General features: G+C 37.7%; 1 long non-coding RNA gene across 1 annotated transcript; it reads right to left on the reverse strand.

Annotated features, from left to right (window-relative positions):
* Window positions 1–400: 400 nt before the first annotated feature.
* Window positions 401–6,321, reverse strand: LOC129624129 (uncharacterized). Its single transcript, XR_008700764.1, has 4 exons — window positions 6,213–6,321; window positions 1,856–1,987; window positions 1,435–1,589; window positions 401–961 (listed from the first exon to the last, which is right to left on the reverse strand). It is a non-coding gene; the product is annotated as an uncharacterized LOC129624129 (long non-coding RNA).
* Between the last annotated feature and the right edge of the window lie 2,175 nt (window positions 6,322–8,496).

Raw genomic sequence — 8,496 nt, forward strand, 5'->3', positions numbered from 1 at the left:
CAGGAAGCAACAGTCAGAACTGGACATGGAACAACAGACTGGTTCCAAATAGGAAAAGGAGTATGTCAAGGCTGTATATTGTCACCCTGCTTATTTAACTTATATGCAGACTACATCATGAGAAACCCTGGGCTGGAGGAAACACAAGCTGGAATCAAGATTGCTGGGAGAAGTATCAGGTTATTGATTAACCTCAGATATGCAGACGACACCACCCATATGGAAGAAAGTGAAGAACTAAAGAGCCTCTTGAAAGTGAAAGAGGAGACTAAAAAGATGGCTTAAAGCTCAACATTCAGAGAACTAAGATCATGGTATCTGGTCCCATTACTTCATGGCAAATAGATGGGGAAACAGTGGCTGACATTGTGTTTTTTTTTTTTTTTTTTTTGGGGGGGGGGTCTACAAAATCACTGCAGATGGTAATTGCAGCCATGAAATTAAAAGATGCTTACTCCTTGGAAGGAAACTTATGACCAACCTAGACAGCGTATTAAAAAGCAGAGCCATTACTTTGTCAACAAAGGACCATCTAGTCAAGGCTATGGTTTTTCCAGTGGTCATGTATGTGAGAGTTGGACTGTGAAGAAAGCTGAGCACTGAAGAACTGATGCTTTTGAACTGTGGTGTTGAAGACTCTTGAGAGCCCCTTGGACTGCAAGGATATTCAACCAGTTCATCCTAAAGGAGATCAGTCCTGGGTGTTCATTGGAAGGACTGATGTTGAAGCTGAAACTCCAATACTTTGGCCACCTGATGTGAAGAACTGACCCTGATGCTGGGAAAGGTTGAGGGCAGGAGGAGAAGGGTACAACAGAGGATGAGATGGTTGAATGGCATCTTCAACTCAATGGACATGGGTTTGGGTGGACTCCGGGAGTTGGTGATGGAGAGGGAGGCCTGGCGTGCTGCAGTTCATGCGGTTGCAAGGAGTCTGACATGACTGAGAGACTGAACTGAACTGAAAGCAAAAATAGAGATAGTTATAGAGGATGAGCATGTGAACAGAGGGGTGGGTGGGACAAAATAGGGAATTGAGACTGATATATATACACTATCATGTGTAAAATATATAGCTATTGGAAAGTTGCTATAAAGCACAAGAATTTAAGCTCTGTGCTTTCTGATGACTTAGATGGGTGGGATGGGGAAGGAGTAGGGGGGTCCAATAGAGAGGAGATATAAGAATGCATATAGACTTATTCTCTCCATTGTAAAGCAGAAATTAACACAATGTTTTAAAAAATATATATACATATCCCAATAAAAGATAATAACATCAACTAACAAGATATGAAAATATGTATAATTAAAAACTTTGAGTCTTCCATTAGGCAGCGGAAAAAGTAGATCTCAATTTCCCCACTTAGTCATTTAAGATAAAATCGAGAGAGACAGAGAGGGATAGATAATGAAGGCTTCCAAAATATATACCAAAAATAAGTAGACGGCCATCACATGCACATTCTTAATAGGATATAAACTGGTAGCAGTGAATTCATATAGCAGCAGATTTAACTTTACAAAAAGCAGCTGCAGATTGGTGAATACAGTTGGTTAAACTTCCCTTAGTGTCAAGAAAGCAGAACCTAAGAAAAAAAGAAAAAAATAAATAAACCGAGCAAAAATTTTCTTTTCCAGTTTAAATGCTGCTGCTGCTAAGTCGCGTCAGTTGTGTCTGACTCTGTGCGACCCCATAGATGGCAGCCCACCAGGCTCCCCCGTCCCTGGGATTCTCCAGGCAAGAACACTGGAGTGGGTTGCGATTTCCTTCTCCAATGCATGAAAATGAAAAGTGAATGTGAAGTCGCTCAGTCATGTCCGACTCCTAGAGACCCCATGGACTGTAGCCTACCAGGCTCCTCCATCAGTGGGATTCTCCAGGCAAGAATACTGGAGTGGGGTGCCATTGGTTCTCCACCAGTTTAAATGGGCCCATCTTAATTGGTAACCACTGTGGACATACCTGAGCTAAAGCCCAGAGGCACTGGAAGAAATGGAAAAGAAATGTGTGAGAAGTGCAAATAAAAACAAAGAACATTGTATAAACAATTTTCTCCATTGAATAGAAGAGCTATTGATTGTAATATACCTCATTATTTTATGTAACATTACTATCTACAATGGGAAATAGATGGGGAAACGGTGGAAACAGTGTCAGACTTTATTTTTTTGGGCTCCAAAATCACTGCAGATGGTGACTGTAGCCATTATACAGAGTGAAGTAAGCCAGAAAGAAAAACACCAATACAGTATACTAATGCATATATATGGAATTTAGAAAGATGGTAACAATAACCCTGTGTGTGTACAAGACAGCAAAAGAGACACTGATGTATAGAACAGTCTTATGGACTCTGTGGGAGAGGGAGAGGGTGGGAAGATTTGGGAGAATGGCATTGAAACATGTAAAATATTATGTATGAAACGAGTTGCCAGTCCAGGTTCGATACATGATACTGGATGCTTGGGGCTGGTGCACTGGGACGACCCAGAGGTATGGTATGGGGAGGGAGGAGGGAGGAGGGTTCAGGATGGGGAACACATATATACCTGTGGCGGATTCATTTTGATGTTTGGCAAAACTAATACAATTATGTAAAGTTTAAAGATAAAATAAAATTAAAAAAAAAAAAGAATATCAGAATGCCACTCTAAACAAAATTTAAAATAAATAAATCTGAGAAAATGTTTGCAAACACTGTAACAGAATTTAAAAATTATCCTTAATATATAAAGGACTTACAAAATCATTTATATATAACTGTATAACATAAATACATAAATTGTCACACTTTGTATGTGATACATCATTAAAAAAAATAAAATAAAATAAAAGATGCTTACTCCTTGGAAGAAAAGTTATGACCAACCTAGATAGCATATTCAAAAGCAGAGACATTACTTTGCCAACAAAGGTCCGTCTAATCAAGGCTATGGTTTTTCCTGAGGTCATGTATGGATGTGAGCGTTGGACTGTGAAGAAGGCTGAGCACCAAAGAATTGATGCTTTTGAACTGTGGTGTTGGAGAAGACTCTTGAGAGTCGCTTGGACTGCAAGGAGATCCAACCAGTCCATTCTGAAGGAGATCAGCCCTGGGATTTCTTTGGAAGGAATGATGCTAAAGCTGAAACTCCAGTACTTTGGCCACCTCATGAGAAGAGTTGACTCATTGGAAAAGACTCTGATGCTGAGAGGGATTGGGGGCAGGAGGAGAAAGGGATGACAGAGGATAAGATGGCTGGATGGCATCAGTGACTCGATGCACTGGAGTCCGAGGGAACTCCTGTAGTTGGTGATGTACAGAGAGGCCTGGCATGCTGTGATTCACGGGGTTGCAAAAAGTCGGACATGATTGAGCGACTGAACTGAACTGATCTACAAATTGCTATTGTTTATGACTATTAAATAATAGTCATAAACAAACCCTTCTGAAGTATGGAGATTAACAGCCAAAGAATCTTAAAATAATAACAACAGTATAATAGTATCTCAGATATATTTATGCTTGTGCAAAATAATCACAGTTTGCATTGTTGAAATTTGCTGTTTGATATTGAAATACATTTTAAATAAGTGTGGTTATGCTATACAGCATTTTAATATACACTTTTCACTTTATTTTTTTTGCTAATGACTATCACTTGCTATTTATTTTATACTTATTTTAGACTAAGAAAACATTGTTAGACAAAAAGAAAACTTGAACTATTTCTTATTTTAGTTCAAAATGGGTGGTAAAGCAGTGCAGACAGCTTGCAACATCAACAACATATTTGGTCTAGGAACTACCAATGAATATACAGTGCAGGGGTGGTTTAAGAAGTTTTGCAAAGGAAATGAGAGCCTTAAAGATGAGAAGTGCAGTGGCCAGACATCAGAAGTTGACAATGACCAATTATATTATCTTTGAAGCTGATCCTCTTAAAACTACACAAGAAGTGGCCAAAGAATTCAACATCATATGGTTATTTAGCACTTGAAGCATATTGGAAAGGTGAAAAAGCTCAGTAAGTGGGTGCCTCATGAGCTGACCACAAATCAAGCAACAACAAAAAAGATTATAGTTTTGAAGTGTCACCTTCTCTTACTCTATGCAACAACAACAAACCATTTCTCCATTAGATTGTGATATGCAAATAAGAGTGGATTTTATACCACAAGAGCAATGAACAGCTCAGTGGTTGGACTGAGAAACAGCTCTAAAGCACTTCCGAAATCCAAACTTGCACCAAAAAAAGGTCATGGTCACTGCTGCTGGTTACTGACCCTCTGATCTACTAGAGATTCCTGAATCTCAGTGAAACCATTACATCTAAGAAGTATGCTCAGCAAATTGATGAGACACACTGAAAACTGCAAAGCCTGAAGCTGGCATTGGCCAACAGAATGGACCCAGTTATTCCCCATGACAACACCCAAATTCATGTTGCACAATCAACAAAAGTTGAATGAATTGGGCTTTGAAATTTTGCCTCATCCACTATATTAACCTGACTTATCACTAACTGACTACCACTTATTCAAGCATTTCAACAACCTTTTGCAGGGAAAATGCTTCCACAACCAGCAGGAGACAGAAAATGCTTTCCAAGTTTTCATCAAATCTTGAAGGATGGATTTTTATGCTACGGGAACAAACAAGCATATTTCTTGTTGGCAAAAATGTGTTGATTGTAATGGTTTCTAGTTTGATTAATAAAGATGTGTTTAAGCCTAGTTATAATGATTTAAAATTCACAGTCTGAAACTGCAATTACTTGATGTTGACTCACCCTTAAATAAATACAGAGTGCCAGTAGTAAATTTTCTGGCAATCAGGGACAGTTGAGAAAGAACAGTATATGTACAGTTCTCAGTCATCATTTGCCTTTCACTCTTTACCCAGAAGGAATACCTGAATTCTCTACCATAAATAAATAAATAATCACATTGCCAACCACTGTTGTCCTGGTACTGGCTCTGACCACCCCAACAGGGTCAATCATTAAATTTTTAGGAATTCCATGAGTCAGTAGTAAACATAGCCATTGTTAAGGAATTATATAGCTTAAAATTAGATACATCCTTGAGAAGTAAATTACATAGTTTAAAATTAAGTAAATGATATAAAAGCAGAGATAAATACTAAATGCATCAATTTCTAATTATTTAATTTTTCTAGTTCTTGTGCTCTTAAGATTGTTTACATCCATATGCCTGAAGGGTATAAATATTATGTAATAGAGTCTATGGCACATTTCCTTCATTCTGAGTGTTTAATGACATAAACATAACTAATTGGTAGCCTCCATTGTCCAGAATAAGAGTCTTTACATAACAGAAATAGACAAAATCTATCAATAAAGATATTATTTTTAGTTTTATGTCTTGTCTAGATTTAAGAATGTTATCAGTTCAGTTCAGTTCAGTCGCTCAGTCGTGTCTGACTCTTTGCAACCCCATGAATCGCAGCACATCAGGCCTCCCTGTCCATCACCAACTCCCGGAGTTCACTCAGACTCACGTCCATTGAGTCAGTGATGCCATCCAGCCATCTCATCCTCTCTCATCCCCTTCTCCTCCTGTCCCCAATCCCTCCCAGCATCAGAGTTTCTTCCAATGAGTCAACTCTTCACATGAGGTATATATATATTTCATGGGAAATAGATGGGGAAACAGTGGAAACAGTGTCAGGAAACAGGGCTCCAAAACCACTGCAGATGGTGACTGCAGCCATGAAATTAAAAGACACTTACTCCTTGGAAGGAAAGTTATGTCCAACCTAGATAGCATATTCAAAAGCAGAGACATTACCTTGCCAACAAAGGTCCGTCTAGTCAAGGCTATGGTTTTTCCTGTGGTCATGTATGAATGTGAGAGTTGGACTGTGAAAAAAGCTGAGTGCCGAAGAATTGATGCTTTGAACTGTGGTGTTGAAGAAGACTCTTGAGAGTCCCTTGGACTGCAAGGAGATCCAACCAGTCCATTCTGAAGGAGATCAGCCCTGGGATTTCTTTGGAAGGAATGATGCTAAAGCTGAAACTCCAGTACTTTGGCCACCTCATGTGAAGAATGTTATAGTTATATTTTAATAAAGAAATTTAACTTTAAATCTGTCATATTTGTACCTCTTAGAATGGGAATAGCACAAGAGAATTAGAAGCTATTCTTTTAATTTTTGAAAATTATTAACCAATTAAAAAATAAGTGACTGACATTAAAAACTCACTCAGTCATGTCTGATTCTTTGTGACTCCAGGGACTGTAGCCCGCCAGGCTCGTCTGTCCATGAGGATTCTCCAGGCAAGAATACTGGAATGGGTTGCCATGACACACACATCTCCAGGGGATCTTTCTAATCCAGGGATCAAACCCAGGTGTCCCACATTGCATGCAGATTCTTTACCATTTGAGAGACCAGGGAAACCAATCATTGAAAACAAGTGGAGACAAACACGTGTCATCATTGTTTCACTTTTTCTCACTCTTTAATGTTAAAAAAAATTAACCAACATTCATGTTGGGAATATAGTCATTCATAAATTGCAACAATAATTTGGTTAAGATGGAAGGATTTCATAAAAATTAAAGTTTTCTAAGCAAAACTTAGAAACAATAGCAAAAACACAATATAAATTATTGCATATTTTATCATATAGAAACTGTTAGCTGTATATCATTTATATCAGAAATAGAGTTAATGGTTGTATCCCTTATCATCCTGTTTGAACTCCAATCATCTTGCTTTTCACATGGTCCACTGAACCCAGGGTAGGCAAGGCACAAACTACGAGGCTGGAAGAAGACTGGAGGAGCTGTAGGAACTGAAGACACAATTACTCTCTCCTGGCTGATGCAGCAGTGGTAGCAGCAACCATAGCATAACCTAACACAAAACAACCTCTCTCCTGGCCTATGCAGCAGCCATAGCAGTAGACACACTATATTCTCTCCTCAGGACTTCACTTGTAGCTCATTCAGTAAAGAATCTGCCTGCAATGCAGGAGACCCAGGTTCATTTCCTGGGTATGGAAGATCACCTGGAGAAGGGAAATGGCAACCCACTTCAGTATTCTCACCTGGAGAATACATGGACAGAGCTTCTCTGTCCATGGGGTCACAAGAGTCAGACACGACTCAGCAACTAAACCAAGCATTCTCTCCTCTAGTGACTGACCCAATGGACAGCTGTGACACAGCAGTAATGCCATCACTTTTTTGGTTGGAGCTTATATATCAAAAGTAGCCCAGTTCCAAGTGAGTACCTCATGATACATATGCACAGTACTTTAAATAATCTCAGAGGTTACATAGTCATTATTACAAAACGTGGAGTGAGAGTACTGAACATGCCATCTTGACTAATTTGCTCTCTCCCCACAGTGATCAATATAAATTTTTTAGGAGTCAGTTTTTCACATTTTCTCCAGCATGCTATTGACTCCAAGACATTCGAATTGGTTTTATTATAATTCTTTGAAAAAAAAAGAAAATTAAAAAACCCTTTGATATGAAGAAAATTCCTTCTTGGTACACATTAGGTTAATTTGGTAGTGGTGGTGGTGGTGGTGGGGTGTGTGTGTGTGTGTGTGTGTGTGTGTATTATTTGCCAATTATTTGTAAGTTAATTAAATGTAAATTGCCATTCTACCATAGCCTTTGACTTTCTAAGAAAAAATATTCATTCCTTCTGATTTTTCAAACAACATAATTATCCAATACAAGAAAGCACATCTGCTAAACTGTATATTGCAGACGTTTCAGTTGACCTTTTCAGATACTCAGTGATGCTCTATTTATAATGTAAAAGTATAAACAGGCTGCTCCTGGAGCTTCCTTTGTAATAGATGCATTAAGGTGATTCATAGTGGAATGTTTCTTTCAATGTTTGCGACAAACTTGAGGATTCAAAAGAAAGGTATATATATATATTTTGTGGCTGTTGTTGAAAAGCAATGGTGCAAAATTTCCCTTAAAATTGTTTAAGTAGATATGTATTTCAAATACAGTTTCATTTTTTTTGTTGTTAGAGGTTTTAAAATCTAACCTAGTAGAAAAATACAGGAAATGTAAACACTTGAGATTAACACAACCCTAATATAACTTTTAAACTATCCATTTGTGATCTGTATGAGTAAATATGACCTATCATTTCCTCAAATTTTACAGTCATATTGCCAATATTTTAATAGTAAATAATTTATCCTTTAGAGCTGAATGTAAAATAAGAGTTACATACATTAATAGAATATGGTTTCACTTCTGTATGTTTCATATTTCTTTGTTTGAAGTTGTAAACATCCTTTAGTATGTTCTGTCAAAACTACATCATTGTACATTTTGGTCATATAAACCTAAAAAAGTGTTCAGTCAGGGACTTAAAAATCTCAACAAATATACTGAAAGTTTTGCCAAATAATTGCTTAGAGAAATAGAGAGGAAAATATATACATATAATGGCTGTAGCAAAGTCAGTGATCAAAATCACTTTAGATTTTATTTTTATGTTTTGT

This window comes from Bubalus kerabau, chromosome 12 (assembly GCF_029407905.1).
Source record: "Bubalus kerabau isolate K-KA32 ecotype Philippines breed swamp buffalo chromosome 12, PCC_UOA_SB_1v2, whole genome shotgun sequence".
NCBI classification, from domain to species: domain Eukaryota; kingdom Metazoa; phylum Chordata; class Mammalia; order Artiodactyla; family Bovidae; genus Bubalus; species Bubalus kerabau.